At 46.5% G+C, this 25107-nt stretch overlaps 1 protein-coding gene across 4 annotated transcripts in view; it reads left to right on the forward strand.

Moving 5' to 3' along the window:
• Positions 1–25107, forward strand: part of KANK2 (KN motif and ankyrin repeat domains 2) — an 82720-nt gene that overhangs the window by 15966 nt on the left and 41647 nt on the right. For all 4 annotated transcript variants that reach the window (XM_082204676.1, XM_082204678.1, XM_082204677.1 and 1 more), the window contains one exon: positions 22789–22915. The gene's annotated coding sequence lies outside the window, so the exon portion shown is untranslated. The remainder of the gene's footprint in view (positions 1–22788; positions 22916–25107) is intronic.

Genomic DNA, 25107 nt, shown 5'->3' on the forward strand with positions numbered 1-25107 from the left:
TTGGCTGTGTACCTCTCTTTTAATGCTCAGGGAAGTTACTGTACTGAAAACAGATTTGCACGCATACACAAGCATCCCAAGAGCATTATCAGTTGCATGGAAGTGATGATAATGTGCAGTAATGAATATAATATGAAAAAGAAAGCTCACAAGGCAAAGGCACAGGCTTGAAGCAACATTAGGCAGGCAGGCAGGCGGGCAGGATTGCATCTGACCAGCTCGGCTCCACTGAGTCTCATAGCAGCAATTGTGAGTCTTGCCCTGTTCTTCAGGTTTCAGGGATTGTGTACAGATCCAGAGTTTGCTTAGGAATATCATTCTTGCTCTTGCTTGAGCTAACTTGGTGATGTTGCTGGGAGAGAGATTGCTTGCCTAAGAGATAATCCCTGCTCTCCCAGCCAGAGTTTATATGACTAAGGACTCAGCTATACAGCTGCAAATAAAACGTTTTAAGTGTGTTTTAAGTGCAATATACAATGTGACACTAGGTGGTGATGTTGAGCCTTATGGAAAATTCAATTTATTTTTAAAAATGCTTTAAAAGAAACCTTTTCAGAATAGTTTTTATATGTGTGTAGATTCCACATAAGACTTAGCATGCTCACCTTTTTTTGTTATTTAGAATCGCTTCTGATGCTGCTCACAGAGTCATAAAAGCATTATCAAGCAAAACTCAGTTACGACGATATAAAATTTACACAGCAGAGCGCAGAATCAATTCAGAGCAACAAAAAGCGTCAGGATCAATAAGTGCTCACTGGATTAAAACCAGAGTAGGTAACATTTATGGAATCTGGGCAAAACAGAAAGGTCTTCTTCACCTGGCCCTGGAGAGACACCCTAAATTTGGAACTGGGTGAGCCTCCAGGGAGGGCAATCCAATGAAAAGGTCTAAATTAGAAAGTGTGGGGATATGTAGGCAGAAGTACGGGAGCCCTAGAGATAAAGTGAAGGCTATTTGGATGGAGTAAAGTGCCATTTATTTGTGCTTTTATGGTTTTTATATAGCGATTTTTTTATTAAAACCCCTCAAAGTGGTTTACAAAAAAATCCAATTTCAATACAACTGAAAAATAAAATAAAAGCATATATTTATAATAAAACAAGGGATGAAAAAGTCATGAAGGGAATAAAAATGGGATATATGCATTCTATCCGACATTCTCTGAATTCACGACTGCATTTCTGTATGTTTGTCATTTTTTACTCATTCAGCAGCTCTGTAACGCTGTTTTCTCTGTTGCTTAATTGGTTATGTATAAAGCTATGCATTTCTTATACAGCAAATGAAAAGTTACCAGGGAGAGGGGGGAAGTAAGGGGATGGGGGTGGGGCAGTACAGCAACAGAATAAAGCCAGCTGCAATCTAGATCAGGGGTCAGCAAACTTTTTCAGCAGGGGGCCGGTCCACTTTCCATCAGACCTTGTGGGGGGCCAGACTATATTTTTGGGGGGCGGGGGGAGATACAAGAGCACTACGAGCCCCAGTGGCTGCTTACCTGTGTCCTGCAAGCTGCAGGGGCTGGCGGCTATGGCAGAACGATGAGTGGTGCGTGAAAGGGCTCTTGAGAGGGGCTGCTTAAAATGGCAGCTGCTTGAGCACTGCTGCTGCTGGCACCAGCAAAGCCCAGCCCCCTTCCTCCTCTAGGCAGGGCGGGGAGAATCCAGGAGGAGGGAGGGAGGAGGCGCCGCCACCGTGTGAGGGAGAGGGAAAGAATGTGTGCGCTGGTGATCCATGCGATGATTCCCAGACCGTCCGCGGGCCGTATCCAGAAGGCAATTGGGCCTGATCTGGTCCACGGACCTTAGTTTGCTTATCTATGATCTATGTCTTTTAAAGTCTTTAGTCTTCTTCTGAAAGAGCAGGACAGCTCTATCTAGTAAACCTCCCTGGAGAGGCTAATCTTGTGGTGAGTTAGCCACTCACTAGAACTTATCAGGCTGCAGGGAGGGGAGATGGACCTGGATGAGGCCCACCTCTGGTGAACTTGGTGTACAGGCACTGTTGTGTGGGTGAAAGTGTTCCTTCAAGGCCCAGCTTCCCAAGTCATTAGTGACTTTAAAGGTAAGCATCAGCTCTTTGAATTCTGCTCAGAAGCAAACTGGCAGCCAGGGGAGTAGTTCATCAGTAACAACAACAACAACAATTATTATTATTATTATTGTTGTTGTTGTTGTTTAGTCGTTTAGTCGTGTCCGACTCTTCGTGACCCCATGGACCAGAGCACGCCAGGCACTTCTGTCCTCCACTGCCTCCCGCAGTTTGATCAAACTCATGCTAGTGGCTTCAAGAACACCATCCAACCATCTCATTCTCTGTCGTCCCCTTCTCCTTGTGCCCTCCATCTTTCCCAACATCAGGGTCTTTTCCAGGGAGTCCTCTCTTCTCATGAGGTGGCCAAAGTATTGGAGCCTCAGCTTCACGATCTGTCCTTCCAGTGAGCACTCAGGGCTGATTTCCTTCAGAATGGAGAGGTTTGATCTTCTTGCAGTCCATGGGACTCTCAAGAGTCTCCTCCAGCACCATAATTCAAAAGCATCAATTCTTCGGCGATCAGCCTTCTTTATGGTCCAGCTCTCACTTCCATACATCACTACTGGGAAAACCATGGCTTTTACTATACGGACCTTTGTTGGCAAGGTGATGTCTCTGCTTTTTAAGATGTTGTCTAGGCTTGCCATCGCCTTTCTCCCAAGGAGCAGGCGTCTTTTAATTTCGTGACTGCTGTCACCATCTGCACTGATCATGGAGCCCAAGAAAGTAAAATCTCTCACTGCCTCCATTTCTTCCCCATCTATTTGCCAGGAGGTGATGGGCCCCGTGGCCATGATCTTCGTTTTTTTGATGTTGAGCTTCAGACCATATTTTGTGCTCTCCTCTTTCACCCTCATTAAAAGGTTCTTTAATTCCTCTTCACTTTCTGCCATCAAGGTTGTGTCATCTGCATATCTGAGGTTGTTGATATTTCTTCCGGCAATCTTAATTCCGCCTTGGGATTCATCCAGCCCAGCCTTTCGCATGATGAATTCTGCATATAAGTTAAATAAGCAGGGAGACAATATACAGCCTTGCCGTACTCCTTTCCCAATTTGGAACCAATCAGTTGTTCCGTATCCAGTTCTAACTGTAGCTTCTTGTCCCACATAGAGATTTCGCAGGAGACAGATGAGGTGATCAGGCACTCCCATTTCTTTAAGAACTTGCCATAGTTTGTTGTTGTTATTATTATTATTATTATTATTATTATTATTATTATTATTATTATTTATACCCCGCCCATCTGGCTGGTTTCCCCAGCCACTGTGGGCAGCTCCCAACAGAATATTCATCATCAAACCTTTTATTGGCATCACATACAAACATCTAAAACAGATCAATACAGAATTACCACTCCCCCAGTGGCACAAAACATTTGCTAAAAGAAAGGAGGCAGAGCAGTCTATCGTCACATCTCTAGGTCTCCAGAGAGATCAGACGTCTGCAGTGTATTTTGACGACAAAAAACCAAATATAGATATTTAGCCACTAACTTGGTGAGCTCCTGATCATTCCCCAGTAATAGAAAATATATGACCTCCAACTCTGGTTTCCATTTGGGGATGCAGAGTTGATCTAGAACTTGCTGGTGGAGATCAGCATATAGTTTACAATTAAGAACCATATGTGTAAGGGTTTCCGCCAGGCGGTCTTCACACGGGCAGGTTTTTTCTCCTTCCACCCTGCTGGAGAACCTTCCCCAAAGGTGGTTTGATGGATTTGAATTAAACCTGCGAAAAAGCCCTTCTTTCTTGAGGGTTAAGCAGAAATTCAAGGTAATTGTGGTTTCCCCAGCAACTCTGGGCAGCTCCCAACAGAATATGAAAAACACGATAAAACATCAAACATTAAAAACTTCCCTAAACAAGGTTGCCTTCAGATGTCTTCTAAAAGTCAGATAGTTGTTTATTTCCTTGACATCTGATGGGAGGGCGTTCCACAGGGCAGGCACCACCACCGAGAAGGCCCTCTGCCTGGTTCCCTGTAACCTCACTTCTCGCAGCGAGGGAACTGCCAGAAGGTCCTCAGAGCTGGATCTCAGTGTCCGGGCTGAACGATGGGGGTGGAGACACTCTTTCAGGTATACTGGGCTGAGGCTGAAGCTGGTGAGCTGTTTTAAAACTGGCTCCTGTTGACTGGTCCCCGTTACTATCCCAGAGCTGTGTTTTTTAATAATTTGAGCAGTCTTCAAAGGCAGCCTTGCACATTATAGACTTAGAATGGTCGAGTCTAGAGGATGTCAAAGTACCGAGAACTACGGCCAGGCATTTCAATCCAGGAGGGGGCATAGATGGCACATGAGCCTTGGATGCTGAAAGCATACCATGCTTGGGGTCCCAAGGAGACACAAGTGGATCCTTTGGCAGCCCCAGACTGTGAGCCTGATTCTCTAGGTGGAAACGCAGGTGACACTGTAGTCTAAACCACTGAGCCTCTTGGCCTTGCTGATCAGAAGGTTGGCGGTTCGAATCTCTACAACGGGGTGAGCTCCTGTTGCTCTGTCCCAGCTCCTGCCAACCCAGCAGTTTGAAAGCACTCCAGTGCAAGTAGATAAACCGCTGTGGTGGGAAGGTAAACGGTGTTTCTTTGCGCTCTGGTTTCCATCACAGTGTTCTGTTGTGCCAGAAGCGGTTTAGTCCTGCTGGCCACATGACCCGGAAAGCTGTCTGTGGACAAACACCGGCTCCCTTGCCCTGAAGCAAGAGGAGCACGGCAACTCCATAGTCGCCTTTGTCTGGACTTAAACGTCCCGGGGTCCTTTACCTTTACCTTTTTTTACCTAGGTGGAATGCAACCCCATCCAGAACAGGTTGAGCATCCCCTCCCTGGTCACACAAACCACCCATCTGTAGTTTGTCTGTTTTGGCAGGATTGAGTTTCAGTCTACTGGCTCTTCCACAGCCCATGACTCACCCAAAGCAGCATGACTGCAACCACATGTTGATTTGGCCTCGAATGCCAGAGCAAGGCAGCAACACCATTAGCTTGCTGGATATATTCAAGGAGAAGTTATGGGTGTGTCAATACCACCCCCACCCTTACTATCGTGGAATCATTTGATCCCAGTGAAAGAGAGGGTGGGGATGACTTTCAGGGGTGGGCAAGCAAATCTTTAAAATGCTTAGTTTGCCTCAAATATGAGGGGTTTTGTTTTGCCCCCACCCCCACCATTGTTTTGCCATTGCTTCAGGTCAATGCTGGGCAGATCCTGACCACACTCTTTTCCTGGGACAGAATGACTCTGTTGTCACCAGTGGTGTAGCGTGGGGGGTGCAGGGGGGGCTGGCCGCACCAGGCACAACATATGGGGGTTAGGGTTAGGGGGTGCAAATCCACGGGTTAGGGGGCGCAAATTACTTGCCTTGCCTCGGGTGCTGACAACCCACGCTACGCCACTGGTTGTCACGGCACAGCAGCCTCACTGGGACATGTGCTACACAATGGCTTAAAAGAAGAAAAGTTTCTGCTACCTCATATTTACGGAAAGCCAGACATTATTTAAATTAAACATCCCCACACACACAGCTACTACCGTCCTTTGGGGAGTGTTTTCACCTATGAAACTTCCCAAAATTCAGCAGGTCTAAATATTTTGGCTCAGGGCTGAAAGAATTCCATCTTGCCTACAATCCGACGGTAACTTCCAATGCTGGAATCTAGGGATGCAGTTCCTTTGGATTTCTGATGAGAAATTGTAATGACCTGCAGTTTCATAAGAGCAGGGGTCAGGAACCTTTTTCAGTCGTGGTCCGGTCCACCGTCCCTCAAACCATGTGGTGGGCCGGACTATATTTTGAGGGGGGGAAATTGAACGAATTCCTATGCATTTTAAATTCCAGAGATGCATTTTAAACAAAAAGACACATTCTACTCATGTAAAAACACGCTGATTCCCGGACTGTCCACAGGCCGGCTTGAGAAGGCGATTGGGCCGCATCCGGCCCCCGGGCCTTAGTTTGCCTACCTCTGCTTGAGAGTGTACAGTGCTACCTCTGGATGTGAATGGGATCTGTTCCGGAGCCCTGTTCACATCCTGAAGCGAATGCAACCCCCGTCTGCGCATGCGCGGGTCGCGATTCGCCGCTTCCGAGGTATGACTGTATATTTGAAGAAGAGGAATAAATGAGCAAATTAAGTTAATTTGGATGTGCAGAAGATACTGAAAATAAGAAACCACAGAAAGGTGGGGGGGGGGGAGGAAGCCAAGTTTTGAAATGTCAAAATGATTGTAAAATCAGTGAAATGTCTAAATCTGAAAAGTATATATAAAAAAAGGATTTCTGATGAGAACTGGTCTCTCCACGGAGAGAAAATTCAGTGCTGGAGAGAGGAATATTGGCATGAGATGAGAGGGAGTTAGGGAGGTTTCCATCCAAATTCTTCTCCCCCAGTGCTGCTTGTGCAAGCATCTTCACTGTATGTGCTGGGTGTGCATCATGTAAGCAAGACACTGATTCCACACCCCAACCCACTGTTGAAGGAGAAGCTGGCAAAGGCAGGGGAATAGGCACCATGGAATGTCCCATACCTGCCCTTCAGTTCTGAGAAACAGAAGGGGACTGGGTGGGGAGCATTCCACAGTTGCATCGCCCACACACTGTAACAATCAGCGCACCATGTGTGTTGATGTTCTGCCCAACCAAGGCCCTCTTCCATTCCCCTTTGCCCACCACTACCAGCTGCTTCCTGTCCTGGGAGACTTTTAACTGCAAAGAGGGAGGGCTGGGGCTGGGTGCTTCAGTCCCCTTACATGCTGGGAAGAAGAAGAAGAAGAGGAGTTTGGATTTGATATCCTGCCTTTCACTCCCTTTAAGGAGTCTCAAAGCGGCTAACAATCTCCTTTCCCTTCCTCCCCCACAACAAACACTCTGTGAGGTGAGTGGGGACTTCAGAGAAGTGTGACTAGCCCGAGGTCACCCAGCAGCTGCATGTGGAGGAGCGGAGACGCGAACCCGGTTCCCCAGATTACGAGACTACCGCTCTTAACCACTACACCACACTGGGAGAGATTTAAGAGCTGCATTTTGAGGTGGGGAGAAAGTGACCCTTGAGCAGAGGGCTTTAACATGGAAACAAATGCACTGCCTCTGTTCTTAACAGGGTAATGCTGAGTCTGGCTGCTAATCTTTTGCCCCCCCCCTCTTTCCTTCTTCTTTTTTTAAGTGAACATCTTTATCGAAAGTTCAAAAAGCACATAATTATATGTGCACTAAACATGGTGAGACGTAAATAAAAGAGAGAAAAAGAAAAAGAGAAACAGAAACAGAACCAATGTAGAAGGGGGGAAGGGACCCCCCCCCAACTGTATACTTTACTTCACCAGATCTTAACCCAGGGGTCAGCAAACATTTTCAGCAGGGAGCCAGTCCACTGTCCCTCAGACCTTGTGGGAGGCTGGATTATATTATTTTTTTTGGGGGGGGGGAATGAACAAATTCCTATTCCCCACAAATAACCCAGAGATGCATTTTAAACAAAAGAACACATTCTACTCATGTAAAAACACACTGATTCCCGGACCATTCACGGGCCGGATTGAGAAGGCGATTGGGCCAGCTCTGGCCCCTAGGCCTTAGTTTGCCTACCCATGTCTTAACCTATTGCAGTATTTGTAAGAATGGATTCCAAATATCACTGAATTTGTCCATGGCAAGTCTGCATTTATATGCAAGTTGTTCATATGCTGCGAGCTTGTATAAGTCTTCAGTCCAGTCGTAGGAGGGAGCCACATTTTTATTTTTCCCGTTCACCAGTATCAGTCTTTTTGCTGTGGTAAGGGCAGGGAGAGTCCACTCATATTGTCCTTTTGCGGGGTTCCATGTTCTGAGTGTATAATTCAAGAGGGTATTTTGCTCTCTAAATGTAAGGTTGTTCCGTACAGTTCTGTTGATGGTTTCAGTTACCTTCTGATCTTTTGCCCCCCCCCCTTTCCTGATGGCTCACCCACCTTCTTGCTCAAGTCCAAACTGTGCAAGTTTCCGGAGCTTTGTAAGCAATAAAGGGTGACCTTTCACGCAGCCTTCCCAGGTTGGGGGCCCAGACCGCCATTGGAGAACTACAGGGCCCATTCAAGACACCAGCTGGGGGTATGTATGACAGCAAACGTCAGCTTACAGGGTAAAAAAGCTATGACAGGCAATGGCAGAGATGATTAGCATAGCTGGGTTTGTGCCTTTTGCCCAGTGGGCTGCCCCGTGAGTGCTGTTCAGGAAGCAGCTGCCCGTATCCTGAGCCTCCGGGGACCTCTTAAGAAGTGCTTTCCTTGCCTCTGGAGTGGGGCTGAGTGAGTGACTCATGCCACTGGCCTCCCCAAAGGCTTCTTAGCCTGCCTGTTCATCCCCTCCCAACATTTCGTAGAACAAGATGCATATTTTAAGTTTGTTTTGGATTAGCTGTTCTGGAAAGCGGAAAGCAAGCTTGAAAACACAATGCAAAAAAGAAGCAATTTCGGCTGCAGCCAAAAGATCAAATTGTGTTGGCTGTTGCAATTATGTCTTTGTCCTTCTTCCAAAAAACTGGGGGGGGGGGGCGACGTCAGCAACGCAGGGGGTTTATCCCATTTTAATCCTTGCAGTGGATGAGTGTCTTGCCAAAGGTCACCGAGGAAGTTTCAGGGCTGAGCCTGGGATTTGAATTTGGCTCTCCTTGGTTAAAGGCTAAACATTCTGCTCACTTACCTGCCCCTCCCCAAAAAGCCTAAAGACATATTGAAGTGTCTTAGGGCTGCATCCTCCTCACACTAAATTCCACGACAAATGTCTCCTAATCGCATCCGTCTTTTTTGCCAGTTCGAGATATTCAAATAATTTATCCTGCCATTCCTTTTTTTGTTGGTACTATTTCACTTTTCCAGTTTCTAGCTATTAATATTCTTGCTGCTGTTGTAGCATAATACAAGAACTTGAGGCATAAAAGGCCCTTCTCCTCCCATCTCATGGAGTCTATTTTTTACATGGAGAAAAGATGGCTGCAATTACATGGGCATTCACCCTGCCTTCCCACCTCATGCTCTGTTGTCTGAGGAACTTTCCTCCCAGCTCTGATACTGGAAGTAAGGGGCGTGGGGTTTTCTGGGGGGTGGGTGGGGTGGAATTCTGGAGGCAGACCACAGGAGAGGTTTTGTCTTTGCTCACCTGTGCGCAGCTTTTGATGTGAAAATTAAGGCACACATGCATTCAGATACATTTTAGCATGAATGAGACAGGTGTGAGAAATGCAAACATGGCCGTCCCCATCATTCTCCTTTGGCCCTTCCCTATCCCACCAGGGAACCTTGTACAGTGGTACCTCGGGTTACATACACTTCAGATTACAGACGCTTCAGGTTACACACTCCGCTAACCCAGAAATAGTGCTTCAGGTTAAGAACTTTGCTTCAGGATAAGAACAGAAATCGGGCTCCAGCGGCACGGCGGCAGCAGGAGGCCCCATTAGCTAAAGTGGTGCTTCAGGTTAAGAACAGTTTCAGGTTAAGAACGGACCTCCGGAACGAATTAAGTACTTAACCCGAGGTACCACTGTATTGTGCTGGAGAAAGAGAAAATGTTTTGCTGGCTCCCACTCTCATCTATATACTGTGATCCCATTGTTATCCAGAATCATGTTCATGAGAGTGTGGAAGATGCACAATTACTAAATGAGCAATTTCAGAACAGCAACTATATTATGCACACCGGAGAGGGTCCGCTCTCCCCCCTCCGCTTTCTGACATCTTCTACAAAGGATTTCCCCCCCTTTTTTGACATCTTGTATGTGCATCAGTTCACAAACGTGGCTGGGTTTGCGATTTTGGATAGTAAGGACAGGCGACACGTGACGTTTGTCATGCCATTTGCCTCTGAGCGCGGGCTTTTCCTTTCACGAATTGCCTGTGCGGGGACCTGATCTGAATTTAGTGGGAGCTTCCTCTCCCCCACTGCAAATTGCAGGCCGGGGGGGGGGGGGTCTGAGAGCAGACTGCAGAGGCTAGGCAGATTATGTTGGGGATGTCCTAGCTGTCTTCAGGACCCAGAGTTGTGGACAGGTCAGCAATAAAACACCTGGTGCCCGAGAAGCTAACTGTTTATTCAAAGAAGCCAAAACAGCACAGGACTAGTGATCACTGCAACTCTTCCCAGCTGGTCTTGCAGTTGTGAGGATCGAAGGTCCCTACCTTCCCACTGCTCTCTAATTCCTCTCTATGTTCTGGGAGACCAAGCAGGAGGCAAGCTGGACACAGCAGGAGGAGGAGATTCCTTGGCTTCTTCAGCAGCCTGCCTCCACTTCTGCCTCCGATTCTGGACTGCTTTCTGCCACAGCCTCTTCCTGCTCACTAAACCCTGTTACCTCTTCAGTTGCATTTTTTATGATGTCTGCCACACTGTTTTCTCTCTCTCCCTTCCCATCCCCGCCCCCCCCAGTTCCAAATGTGTGTGTGCCCTTGCATGTGTGTATTTGAAACACAGAATCAAGCAGCGTCTGTGGCTGATTTAGAACAAAAACAAATGGCTGGCTGGGCAAGAGTTGAGCGTTTACACCCCCCTACCTACTTCTCTACTCCGCTCCCTTCCAAAGCATCTTTTATCTAGGTTTATTGTATGTGTTAGCATGCAATGTTTTGCCCTAAATGAGGACTTTGCAAGCCTGACAGTGATCAGAAAGCAAATTCCACCAGCCGAACACTCATACAATTTCATAAAAATATGAAAATCATTGAAGTCGGTTCATACATCCAGGATACATTCAAACATGCAATATTTGAGCATACCAATTAGATTTTGTTCAACTGGTATTTTCTTTCTCCGGGATCCATCTTGGAGCAATCTGGTTCTCTGTGTTTCTGAAAGAAACTTGTTTGTGTACTTCACTGATTGGTGGAATGGATGAACCACCTCACTTTCCCCCATGGAGCAGTTTCTCAACTTTCTAAAACCTATTATTTTCTCTCTCTCTTTGGAAAAAAACAAACAAAAACGATACGAATGCACATTTAATTGAATAAATGTACATGTGGCTTTTTCTCTTAGAGTGTCCAGTGGCAGCATTGAAGTCCGTTGCAGAACTGAACCAAATATTCTATCTCAGCCACCATGAAATTAAATTAAATTTCATGGAAGTCTGAAGTTTGCCTTCCATTGGCCAACTTGCGTTCAAAGAATGCAATGGTCACGTCTCTCCTCCTGCAGTGGTAGTTTAACGCTCACAAGGTTATGCAAATACCTTATGTAACGTGTGGTTCATTAGTTGGCTTTGTCCTGCCATGTGCTGGAAGCAGAGGGGAAACCAGGCAGCTGCTATGTGTGGATGGTTAAAGGGGAAGATGATTTAGCCAGGATACAACCACACGAGAGGCAAAGCAAAGAAGGATGCGTGAGACAGCACCTTTGCATTGGTTCACTGTCTGTTCCATGAAATGTGCAAGTATGAGCTTCATTGACAAGGGGCTCATCCTGCCCAGGATCCTGTTTGTTTTCTTCTTATAAATCATTTTTATTGGTTTTACAAGTACAAAGTACCAATAAACACAAACTAATAAGAACATATCTGTATAAGGAGATTCTCTGAATCTCGAGACTTCCCTCCTTCCCCTCCATGGAGTCTAATTTTAAGCATCTACAACTGCACATTCATCCGTACTCCAATTTTTATATCAAACCATATTGTCCTTAATATTTTTTTTACACTACAAGTGAGTAGAATCCTGCTCTTGTTTCCATCTACTTACAGTGGTCTCCCAGGTAACTTAGAAATTTTCCCCATTCTTTTATAAAGTCTTTATCCTCTTGGTTTTCTGAGTTTTCCAGTCAGCTTTGCCATCTCAGCGCGTATTCCATCAGCTTGGTCTGCCATTTTTCTTTGGTCGAGACTTTGTCTTCTTTCCAACTTTGGGCTAATAGCACCTGGGCGGTTGAGGTTCCATACATAGTCTTTTCTGCTCCTTTGGTATGTTCATACCTGTAATTCCTAATAAAAAATCTGGTTTCTTAACAAAAGTTATTTTAAGCATTTTTTTTAATTTCATTATATATCATCTCCCAGAAAGCTTTTATTACCTTACAAGTCCACCATATATGATAGAAGGTAATAATAATAATAATAATAATAATAATAATAATAATAATAATAATAATTATTATTATTTATTATTTATACCCCGCCCATCTGGCTGGGCCTCCCCAGCCACTCTGGGCGGCTTCCATAAAAACCAAAAATACAGTAAAATATCACACGTTAAAAACTTCCCTGAACAGGGCTGCCTTAAGATGTCTCCTGAATGTCAGGTAGTTGTTTATCGCTTTGACATCTGCTGGAAGGGCGTTCCACAGGGCGGGCGCCACTACCGAGAAGGCCCTCTGCCTGGTTCCCTGTAGCTTTGCTTCTCGCAATGAGGGAACCGCCAGAAGGCCCTCGGCGCTGGACCTCAGCGTCCGGGCAGAATGATGGGGGTGGAGACGCTCCTTCAGGTATACTGGACCGAGGCCGTTTAGGGCTTTAAAGGTCAGCACCAACACTTTGAATTGTGCTCGGAAACGTATTGGGAGCCAATGTAGGTCTTTCAAGACCGGTGTTATATGGTCTCGGCGGCCACTCCCAGTCACCAGTCTAGCTGCCTCATTCTGGATTAGTTGTAGTTTCCGAGTCACCTTCAAAGGTAGCCCCACGTAGAGTGCATTGCAGTAGTCCAAGCGGGAGATAACCAGAGCATGCACCACTCTGGCGAGACAGTCCGCAGGCAGATAGGGTCTCAGCCTACGTACCAGATGGAGCTGGCAGACAGCTGCCCTGGACACAGAATGGACCTGTGCCTCCATGGACAGCTGTGAGTCCAAAATGACTCCCAGGCTGCGCACCTGGTCCTTCAGGGGCACAGTTACCCCATTCAGGACCAGGGAATCCTCCACACCTGCCCGCCTCCTGTCCCCCAAAAACAGTACTTCTGTCTTGTCAGGATTCAACCTCAATCCGTTAGCCGCCATCTATCCTCCAACCGCCTCCAGACACTCACACAGGACCTTCACCGCCTTCACTGGTTCTGATTTAAAAGAGAGGTAGAGCTGGGTATCATCCACATACTGATGAACACCCAGCCCAAACCTCCTGATGATCTCTCCCAGCGGCTGCATGTAAATGTTGAAAAGCATGGGGGAGAGGACAGAACCCTGAGGCACCCCACAAGTGAGAGCCCAGGGGTCTGAACACTCATCCCCCCCACCACTTTCTGAACACGGCCCAGGAGGAAGGAGCGGAACCACTGTATGACAGTGCCCCCAGCTCCCAGCCCCTCAAGACGGTCCAGAAGGATGCTATGGTCGATGGTATCAAACGCCGCTGAGAGAGGTACCCAATATCCTGTTTCTAAGCAACTTTACAGAGAGAAGCTGTGTGTGCTTGTAGGTTAATTATGTCAAAAGCAATATTCTCTATAAGCTGTTACTGCTCAACAGCAGCAAAGGTGCAATCCTGGGGGAAGAAGTGCTATTTCCCAGACACAAGTTGTTTCAGTTTGAGTGCTAGGAAAATACAAGGTCCTCTGTACCATCCAAAGAGTAACTGTGAGGGGTGTACTCCTCAAAACAAAAACAAAAAACCCTCTGCTAATGGGGAGTGACCCCTGCTGTCCACTTAGCCCTCTGGAAAGCTCAGCAGCTAACCTCGAGTTTCAATGAAAGTAGGTTCTGGGGCTGAGTCCTGAGTTGGATTCTGACATTACAACTTTCTCTTTTGCATAAAGTGGTACCTCGGGTTAAGAACTTAATTCGTTCTGGAGGTCCGTTCTTAACCTGAAACTGTTCTTAACCTGAGGTACCACTTTAGCTAATGGGGCCTCCCGCTGCTGTCGCACCACCACCGTGCGATTTCTGTTCTCATCCTGAAGCAAGGTTCTTAACCCGAGGTACTATTTCTGGGTTAGTGGAGTCTGTAACCTGAAGTGTCTGTAACCTGAAGTGTCTGTAACCCGAGGTACCACTGTATCTGAGACCCTCCAAGTCTCTCTGTTTTCCAGGGATAGTCCTGGATTTACAGAAGCCGTCCTGGTCTCTGACTTGATCCCAGAATGTCCCACTTTTCCTTGGGACGTCCCTATTTTCATCAGAGAAATATTGGAGGGTATATCTGCCATGTGTCATTCTGACCCAAACACCTTCTTTGTTCTTGTTCTTCTGGCCATTCCATGTGTGTTCTTCTCCCATTCCATGTGTCGAAAAAACCCCTCTAGAGGTTGCTTAAGGGGGGAAACCCCAATATCACCATCCCCAATGTAGTAAATATATTTTGCCAAGTTGGCAGTTGATAGCTGGAATTACAGTGGTACCTTGGTTGTTGAACTTAATCCGTTCCAGGAGTCCATTCGACTCCTGGAACCGTTTGACAACCTAGGTGCAACCTAGACCTTCCAATTGGCTGCAGGAGCTTCCTACACTCAACTGGAAGCTGCGGAGGCCACGTCGGACATTCATCTTCCAAAAAACATTTGCAAACTGGAACACTTACTTCCGGGTTTGCGGCATTCAGGAGCCAATTTGTTCGGGAGCCAAGCCGTTCAACAACCAAGGTACCACTTGTATATTAACTCTGCATTTCCCTGCAATTAAAATTGTTTTGCCACCATTCAGGTAATAGCAATGCCTCTGCCCTCTGACTATGTGTTTACGCTCATTCTGCGTTTTTGCTCCCACAGACAGGGCTGCAGACTTCCATGCAACAAACAGCTTTATGAACTAGCTGTGTGGAGTTCTGAAGACTGACACAAGCAGAAAAAGCAGAAATTAAAACTGCCCAGTGATTGGGAGTGAACAGATTGGGAGTGAGGATTGACAGTGATGGGCAGCTGGGCCTGTTTTGAAACCGACCACATGGCAACTTTATTTGGTTCAGTCCCTGGACTCCTGGTTCTTGTGATTTTAGCAAGGCAAGGGGCGCTACCCAGCTTTCAGCATTCCCATGTGGCTTGGGGCCGCATGACCCTTGCAAAGCAGTCCTTTTTTTTTCCAGGCCTCTGGGCAAGTTTTATTCCTAGGAAGGAGCCAAGAGTGACTCACAGGCAAGGACCAGAGGAATAAGATTATTTGCTGGAATTCTTGTTGCTTTTGGGGTGTGGCTACTCTTGCGTCTGCTGAGAAGGGTTTGTTTTTCTTGGTTTTCTCCCCTTCCCTTGTGTTTCTTCTTCTGTTTTTCTTCCAGAAGCTCTTCTCTTCCCGCCCCTTCACCCTGGGCCAAACCTCTCCCATCCCTCCTTAAACTCCAGGCTTTCGGAGGCTGTTTTTCATCTCTTCCTCGGACAAGCAGGCCTTTGTACTGCAAACTTTCTGGCTCCTTTCCACGCTAGCGTTTCGGATGCTAAGAATAGCCCTGAGCCGTGGCAGTTGAAGCTGCCGACCCTCGGAGGCCCTGGATGCGAGGCCCTGGCGAAGAAGACATCCCTCCTCCTCCTCCTAGGGGAATAGGGATGCAGCTGGAGGATAGCCAAGGAGGCACATTGCCAAAAGTGTTGTCTATAGCTCCAAGTCGGAAAGCCAAAGGTCACCAAGACTGTAGTTCGTGGCTTTCTCTCCCACCAGCCGCTTCCTTCTCCTCCCACCCTTGTCTATTTATATTGGAGGCATATGGGAGGCAGGGCTGGAGGTTGGAGGGGAATAGGGGGTGATGGTGTGACCGCTGCCTCCCCCACACTAGGCGAGATACCGTGGTGGATTCTTGATATTCCTGTCATTAGAAATACCTTTGACAGACTGCAGGAATTGCTAGATTTGACCGTACCAAGAACATGAGGTCGGTATGCTGTGCAGTGCCAAGAAGGAACTATTTGTAGATTTTATCCTCATTTTTAGAGCACTTAGAAGGACAGAAACCCTCTGCGGTGCTTCACCTGGCCATAGCTGTCAACTTTTCCCTTTTCTTGCAAGGAATCCTATTTGGAATAAGGGAATTTCCCTTTAAAAAAGGGAAACATTGGCAGCTATGCACCTGGCAGGTCCAGGTACCTTCACATTGCATAACCCCCAAGTGTCCCAATTTAACCGGGACACCCCAAATTAACAGAAGCCACTTCTGATCCTAAATGCCCCAATTTTGTTCCCCTGTGGCTGTTGCGCCAGAGCAAGGGACCCAAAGACGGGGGCTTTCTGGTTCCATGCTGTGGCATGAGTCACTTGGCTCACACCAGAGTGCAGGATCAAAATAAATGGAAGGAAAACTTACCTTGAACTCCTCTTCCTCTTTCCTCCATGGCAGCACCAAAGGTTTGTCTGCAGTGCTGGAGGAGTAGGGGAAGAGGCACGTCTGGCCGGATCTGTGTCTCTGAGGCCGGGGTGAACTTCCAGTAGGCCGCTGCAGTCCATGGGGTGTCTTCCGACATACCCCGGAGGAGGAGGAGGAGGAGGACTGGACAAAGATAGGAGGTTGTGGAGGGAGGGTGGGGTGGATGAGGAAGCGGTCAGTGCAGGGAGGGGGCAAGTGACAGGGTCAGTGGGGTGGTGATGGGGGTCCTCCCGAATTGCCCTCCTAAAATGATGTGGGGTATGGCTTTGCACCGACGTTCGCTGCAGCACACTGAAATTAAGTTAAAGCCCCCATCTGTGCAGTGCATGCTTGCACAAATCTAGTTGGGGTAATTGAACCACTATGCAGAATAGCTCTTATGGCCATCCGGGAGACTTGTTGAAGACACACCAAACTACTCCAACTGCAGACACCACCTATCAATAGAGCCCTCTAACCAGCTGAGCTATCCAGACCAAGGGTCAGCAACGTTTTTCAGCTGTGGGCCGGTCCACCGTCCCTCAGACCATGTGGTGGGCCAGACTATATTTTTTGGGGGAAAATGAACGAATTCCTATGCCCCACAAATCACCCAGAGATTCATTTTAAATAAAAGGACACATTCTACTCATGTAAAAACACGCTGATTCCTGGACCATCCGCGGGCCGGATTGAGAAGGTGATTGGGCCACATCCGGCCCCCGGGCCTTAGGTTGCCTACTCCTGGTCCAGACCCACTGAGCCAAAGCTTTGTATTTTGTATGTTTGTAAATCCTGGGAATACTTTTGTCAAAGTCGCCGCTTTCTTGTCAGACACTGTGGTGCAAATCCCCAGAGAATCTCTGTTGCATCTTTTTGGTTGTTTTGCATGTATTTCATACGTGGCTCTTGCTGTTGCTTTTATTGTTGTCTGCAGAAGACAATGTTCCAACTGCTTTGAGCATCCTACAATATGGTTTTGTCTTGTGCTGTGGTTTGGCTTTGTTCAGTATCACAGAAAACTTACCAGGTGAAACAATCCAATCCCCCATCCCTTTTTCTTATAATAATAAATACAACAGCTGGCCCTCTGCTTTAAAGTTTGGGCTTGCTTTTCTTTCCCCAGTGGGGTTTCAAATGGCTGCAGGTTTTGCTGTTGTGGTAAAATTCTTTCAGTTTTCTTTTCACGAGGCTTTTTGGAAGGCAGTTTAAAGTTGCTTTGTTCAGCTTTGTGAAGAAGAGAGACTTCCTTGCTTTCTCTCTGAAATGAACTGGGAGGAGGAGTTGGGGGTAAAGGCACAGAACAGTAGCGTAGCTAGACTTAGCTTGTAGAATTGTGGTTTTTTTTAATTGAAGGAAGGGGTTAATACTTTTAAAGGCCTAAACTTGCTTGGATTTTTATTTTTAAAACCCTAGACACTTGAATGAACATATCCCATGTTCCATGTGACAAGTTCGCACTTTTATAATATCAATATTAATATTTATTAGGAGTGTGTGTCGGCCCTATGTACTTTTCAAATTATGGAGCACGTAGAGGGGCAGTTGTCATAATTCAGTTGGATTGTGCTGTTAACAAGGCATCTTGAGTTAGATCAGGGACTTACTAATTCTCCAATGCACTCTGGGAACTTTGTTTTTAATCAACCACTAGCAGAGTCCATGAGAGGGACTGACATTTTCTTCCATGCTCTTTTTCCCTCCATCATCTCCATGATTTCTGTTTTGCCCATCCCAAAATGATAAAATAGAATCCTGCAGCCATAATTCTTCCTTTCCTTTCCTTTCCTTTCCTTTCCTCCTTTCCTTTCCTTTCCTTTCCTTTCCTTTCCTTTCCTTTCCTTTCCTTTCCTTTCCTTTCCTTTCCTTTCCTTTCCATCTTCTTTGCTGCTATCATTCTGAAATTTGGCAGACTTCATTCCCTCATAAGGGTTTATCATGCTTGCAAATTGCATCCAATTCTGGCATAAAATAAAAGAGAACTTTCCTTCCTTCCTTCCTTCCTTCCTTCCTTCCTTCCTTCCTTCCTTCCTTCAAAAAACCCCAATGCGCCATTAATTTTAAAGGTTCTTTATGTGCCTGCAATTTGGCAGGCTTAATGCAACCCCTTAATCTGGAGGAACTGCTGTGCCCTCAAATTTTATTCATTTCTGTAATGTGTGTGTAGGTTCACCACTGTAGTAAATGGAGAGGGGGCCGAACTGACCTTCATTTTTAACAGATCTGATTTGGTCCCCAACAATGAGTTGAATTTTAAAGGCAGAGAATGGTTCTGAAAGATTGGGCTGCTTCCCAAAGTTAGAAACACAAGTCGAATCTTGTGGTTGGTGCACACCCGTAAAAAGTATGCATATTGTGAACACTTACTTGTACAAACAAACAGCAAAGATAAATGTCATTCAAGTATTAACTTTAGTTCAATCATCTGAAAATTCGGTGCTATTGAACTAGTTCTTTTTCCCCTTCTTTGCTTATTATTGTTTCACTTGCTCATTCTTTATGTATATTTTGTTGTCTACCTGTACCTTCCCCCAAGCTATTTATCTTTATACAGCATATGGAACAATGCCATAATTTATATATGAATGTGGATATTGTGGCTTTAACAACCTTAGGAAGGAGCGACTAGGGACCGGCTCATCTCAAAATCTGAGAACTAGCCGAGATGTCAAGGCCAGCAATGTTGTAGCTACACAAACTTATGTCAAGGTGTAAATCTTGGGTGTGCCAACACGGAGCCATCAGATATTGCTTTAATCAGTCCCAGCCAGCATGGTTAATGTCAGACATTATGGGAGCTGAAGTCCAGCAACAACTGCAAGGTCCCAATTACTCTTGGTGTAAAATAATCTTTACTTTCTAGCATGGGCTCAAAAGAGAACTCTTTCCAGTGTTATGGGTGGGATTCAGTGTTATGGGTGGGATGTTATGGGTGTTGCATGCACAGAATGAGGTCCACTTATGCAACAGGGCTTCCTCACCCTCCTCTCTCCAAGCCCCCCTAAATCTGCTCTGGAGAGTTGGGGAAAACCCCAGAATAGCTTTAGGGGAACATGGGGGGGGAGTCCCATTGCATGAGCGGACCTCATACCAGCACAAATACATCACTTACCTCTGTATCGAATTCCGCTGGAAGAGACTGGGGCTCCTGTCCTATACTGGCTTAAGTAGTCAGCACATTGAGCTCAGTGAGACTTGTTTCTGAGTTGATGTATATGGGGTTGCACTAAATTAAAGGTAAAGGGACCCCTGACGATTAGGTCCAGTCGTGGCTGACTCTGGGGTTGCAGCACTCATCTCGCTTTACTAGCCAAGGGAGCCGGCGTACAGCTTCCGGGTCATGTGGCCAGCATGGCTAAGCCACTTCTGGCGAACCAGAGCAGCGCACGGAAATGCCGTTTACCTTCCCGCTGGAGCAGTACCTATTTATCTACTTGCACTTTGACGTGCTTTCGAACTGCTAGGTTGGCAGGAGCAGGGACTGAGCAACGGGAGCTCACCCCGCCGCAGGGATTCGAACTGCCGACCTTCTGATTGGCAAGCCCTAGGCTCTGTGGTTTAACCCACAGCGCCACCCGCGTCCTTGCACTCAATTAAGAATCAACAAATTCCTAGCTCAAATTTTGCCCCAGCCATAAACTGAAGAGATAGCCTAAGGGCTCATCCAGACTTCCTTTTCTGCTATGTCTCTGGGCACAGGGCCACACCTTAAAGTGCTGTGTCCGAACATTCGCTGAACATGGAATTTTCAAATATGATGCCCTGCCAGAAGGCATCATTCTTGCTGCCTGCTGCTTCCCAATAGGGGACAGGAGACAGCAATCCTTAAAAGCCATGGGAATGAAGTTTCGCTCATGCTCAGGGACTAATGTGTTGTGTTTCCTGGGGCTCCCCCACAACACAGACTTCATTGCATGTTTCCCCACTCTTGACTACTCAGTCTTCAGGGCTGTGGCTTGCATGGAAGATGTTTGTGATCTCCAAAACCCTTGCAGCCCCTTGGTTCTAGCAAAAGCAGCTGGGCTTAGTTTATCCAATGTAATTTGCCTTGACTTACCTCTTAATGGCACTTCTACAGCAGACAGTTCAGTGGGATTCTGTTTTCTCTGTGGTTGTGCAGTACCAACATCCTTTCAGATTTTGAACAGCTGACATTCTCCGAGTTCCGAAATATCACCCCCACCCACCAAGATACTGCTCTGTGTTTTTCTTTTTGGTTAAGCAGTGGTGCTTGGAAGCTAATAACGGATGTTCATTCCATTTCATAATAAAATTGTTACCACTGACCATGGTGTAGCATTAGCAACAATAAATTAACAGTCAACTTGATACATAGAATTTAATTTAGAGATTATCAGAAAGATAAATCACTGTTCATCAGTCTAATTAAACTTGTTGTATAAGCAGATGTGAATCTGTTCATCTAATTAATCTTATTCTTTTAATATTGAGAGGGAAATGTAACTAAACACAGAGATTTTTTAAAAAAACCCTGTTCAGCCCCATATGGTTTTTTTTTGGGGGGGGGGGGTTTACTGTGAAACAGCCCAAAATTTGTTCACAGTCACCCCAAGCTATTTTGTTGTCCCAGGTGACTGCAGAATCAAAGAGATACACACCAGTATCTTAAATTCTAGTGCAAGAGAGCTTGGGGGTAAACCAATTGTGCTTATACTGAGACTGTATTCATCTCACCCAAGGATGTGGAACTGGTGGCCTGCTAGACTATACCACACCTTTTATAATACCTGAGCATTGAGCATGCTGCCTTGGGCTGATGAGAACTGACAACATGGAGACAACATCCCTGATCTAACTCAATATTACCTTCTCTGACTTGGCAGCCGGTCTCCAAGGTCTCTTTTCCCCAGTATCTGCTTCCTGAGATTCTCTAACTGGGCATTGAACCTGGGCCATTCTGCATGCAAAGCATGCACTCTCTGCAACGGTGCTAAGGAATTCTATCCACAGGGCAATATGTCTTGACTCATCCATCTGATTTTTTTGGCAGGCCGAACAATATTGTCTTTCTGAGTAACTGCTTGGGCTTAGTGCTCACCTGAGGGTGAAAAACAGTTGGAGATGGCTTTTGTTTTGGACTCTTGCAAGTTAGGAGGTTAGATATCAAAGCAGGTGGGGAAGTATTGTCAGCCAATGTTGCAAGCCTGGATCCAGCATCAGGTCATGTTTGGGCCTCTGGCTACACGGGGGATGCGCGGAACCAGAGAGGTCTTCCTGGCTTCCTGTTGATGTTGGACAATTGGTGGCTTGGGGCTTCCAAACTCTGTCCTGTCTTGCTTACAACGAGTTCTTAGTCTCTGGCTCCCTGCTGTCACTGAATGAACTTTAGCCCTTTGCTCTTGCTCAATGTGAATGAACCAGGACTGACCACATGGTCCATGTTGAGAGCCAAGTAGATCGTCCTACCAAGTAGGACAATCATCAACCTTAAAAATGCTGCTCCAAGTCAGGAAACTATGTGAGGTGACAATTTAAAAGCTAGCATGTGCTTCATTTTTGCATCATGTGGTTCTGTTGTTGGTCTTAGTTAAAGATCTGGACAATGTCTACTGTCTGAAGGCCTTTTGATAGCCTTTCTCATGTTTTGGAATTTCCTTTAAATCAGCAACCTCGTGCCCTCCAGATGTTGAATGTCAATTCCCATTGGACACACTGGCTGAAGCTGATGGAAGTTGCAGTCCTAAACATCTGGGGGGCAAAGTCTTCTTTAGATCCATTTTGAAACTCACAGCCACACATCCAAGTGTTACGGCTTTTGTATGAACAATGGCAATGGTCCAGTTGACCCCATGTGTGTTGATGCATTTTTCTATGCTCAGGCACAAGTAATCCTGGCTTTACTAAGAGGTAAAATACTGACGCTTTCTGGACACGAGATCAACTTCTTTGTTCCAATCAAAATTTGCACACAAAGCCCACGCTGTGTCTACAAGTAGAGAGTATGAATCCCAGATTCCTGACCTCCTCCTTGGAAGACCTCTGTGGTTCCTTCCTTGGGGCTGGGTGGCAGAGCAGAATCAAAGCTTTCTATGCTGTCAATGCCATGTTACAAGAAATGAAAACCAGACAGGCTGCCTGGATGGGAGCAACAGCAGCAGGCCTGAGTTCCAGATGGCTGGCGGATGGCAGAAATATGCTTGAGGTTTCAAGAATCCTTGAGGTTTGGGGCTTTTAAGAAAGCATCAGCTAAAGTCCAGGGATTAGTCAGAGGCAGCACTAAAGCAACGGATGCTGAATGATCAGGGTTTGGGGACATGTTCTTTCTGCCTGAACCGGCAGAAGAAAATGATCTCTTACAGGATTGGGTGAATGTTGCTGTCTTAGAATACTGACCTTCAGGAGATGTTGTTGGACTCCAGCTCCCATCAGTCACAGCCAGTGTTCAGGGATGATGGGACTTAAAGTCCTGCAACATCTGGAGGGCCCCGCCCCAGGTTCACCCTCCTTATTCTCTTGAGTTCTCTGGACCAGCTGCAGGTGAGGAAATGACCTTTTCCTATTTTCTTTTCAAGGGACAGTGATACACGGGCGGTGACTGCTGGCTAGAGAAGAAGGACAAGAGAGAGGCGTACTTGTGGAATCGGCATGCTGCCTTATCTCCAGGCTGCAGAGAGAGAGACGGGAGAGGCACTGATTGAGGTGAGAGAAACCTTTTCAATGTGCACAACAACCAGGACTTCTTCTGCAATGTTAGGAATTGCAGATTGCTAGCCCTTTTGCTAAATAATAATAATAATAATAATAATAATAATAATAATAATAATAATAAAAAATAAATAAATAAATAAATAAATATGCTGCCCTCCCCAGCTGAAGCCAGGCTCAGAGCGGCTAACAACAATAAAAGTAACACAGCATTCTAAAATCAATTCAGAATCAAATTAATGGCAACCATTGGGCTAGAGTTCTATGAGGATTACCAAAGGAGGGGGTCAGGCTATGCCTTGGCCAAAGGCCTGGTGGAACAGCTCTGTCTTGCAGGCCCTGCGGAAAGATGTCAAGTCCCGCAGGGCCCTAGTCTCTTGGGACAGAGCGTTCCACCAGATCAGGGCCACAGCCGAAAAAGCCCTGGCTCTGGTTGAGGCCAGCCTAACCTCCCTGTGACCCAGGACCTCCAAGATGTTTTTGTTTGAAGACCGTGAGGTCCTCCGTGGGACATACCAGCAGAGGCGGTCCCGTAGGTATGAGGGTCCTAGGCTGTATAGGGCTTTAAAGGTTAAAACCAGCACCTTAGACCTGATCCTGTACTCCACCGGGAGCCACTGCAGCTGGTGCACTAGCACCGGGTGAATGTGATCCCGTGGCGAGGAGAGGACCCCGTAAAGATTCTCGCCGTGGCATTCTGCATCCACTGGAGTTTCTGGGTCAGTCTAAAGGGCAGCCCCACATAGAGTGAGGCTGCCAGATCCTTCACAATGCTGCCACTACAAACCCTGTGACCATGGACTTAGCCACACTGACCTTTTGCCCTGCTATATGTGGTTTTAATTTTTTTATTTTTGCCCTGGAGCTTTCCCCTTGGAAAACCCGCTCTTGGGTGCGCAATCAAAGCAAACATCGATTCAGGTTTTCCGCAGGGTTGACGTTTGCTCCAATTCAGCTTTAAAGAGCAGGTCTTCATGGGGAAAGCTTTAGGGCAAAAAGAAAGGCACTTGGACATGGAGCTTTAAAGCATGGACTGTGCTGAGAAAGAGCGAGGAAAAGTTGCTGTGGATTAGCAAGCCCTGCACCTAAATCTCCTAGACCTATTTCTGTTCCCAAGGGCAATGCATGAACGTTACTGTCTGGCCTGCTGGGAGGGATTCCTGGGAGCAATAAGGTGGCTGTAGCTCACTCCTTTTCTGTCTGGTGGCAGTGATATCCTAAGTGGCTGGAGGTGCTTGAGTTGGGGCTGTTGAAAGGGGGTTGGCTCAGCAGCCACCTCCTGGCTAATTTCAGCTTAATTCCACTGTGATGAGTTCAGGTCCTGTCCCTGCTTCATAAAGCAAAACTGATATACTGTACATATATATGTGTGTGTATATAGATGGTGGACAACCATTACCAGATACCGCTTAGCTTTGCAAATGTGCTTGCAGTTTTATTGCTGCACCACTAGCAGGTTGCCAGCAATGCATTGTGGTTGAAGCTGCAAGTGGCAAGGAGAGTGATTTTGTCAAGACAGCCAGTGTTGAAGCTGGGGGGCAGTGTGGCCCAACATATGGAGTTTTGAGCATCCTCAATCAGTTTTGTGTGTCAGCATCAAAGGCAGAAGTCTCGCCTCTTCCAGTAGCAGGTTCTGAGCTAGTGGTCTAGGGTCTGGCAGCCGTGTTTGATTAATAGATTCTCCATGGTTGGTTCATTTGAGGATAAAATGAGTTTTCTGATCAGGCAAATCAGCATCTGAGGAGAGACTTCAGGAGCAGAATCTCTGGGGCTATGGTTACGCTGATCTGAAAAAGCTTGCACAAGGGTCGCAGCCAACCAGACCAGACAGCAAGGAGTGGGAATTATTTGTTCCCAACCAGCAGAGAAATTTGAGGAAGATCAAGAAACATCGGCCAGCAAGATGGCTGATCACCAGCCAGTGTGGTGTAGTGCTTAAGAGCAGTGGACTCGTAATCTGGTGAACTGGGTTTGATTCCCTGCTCCTCCACATGCAGCTGCTGGGTGACCTTGGGCTAGTCACACTTCTCTGAAGTCTCTCAGTCCCACTCACCTCACAGAGTGTTTGTTGTGGGGGAGGAAAGGAAAGGAGTTTGTTAGCCGCTTTGAGGCTCCTTAAGGGGAGTGAAAGGTAGGATATCAAGTCCAAACTCTTCTCTTCTTGATGTCTTTCTGCCAGTAGAGTG

This window comes from Podarcis vaucheri (genome assembly GCF_965113315.1).
Source record: "Podarcis vaucheri genome assembly, chromosome: 17".
Taxonomy (NCBI): domain Eukaryota; kingdom Metazoa; phylum Chordata; class Lepidosauria; order Squamata; family Lacertidae; genus Podarcis; species Podarcis vaucheri.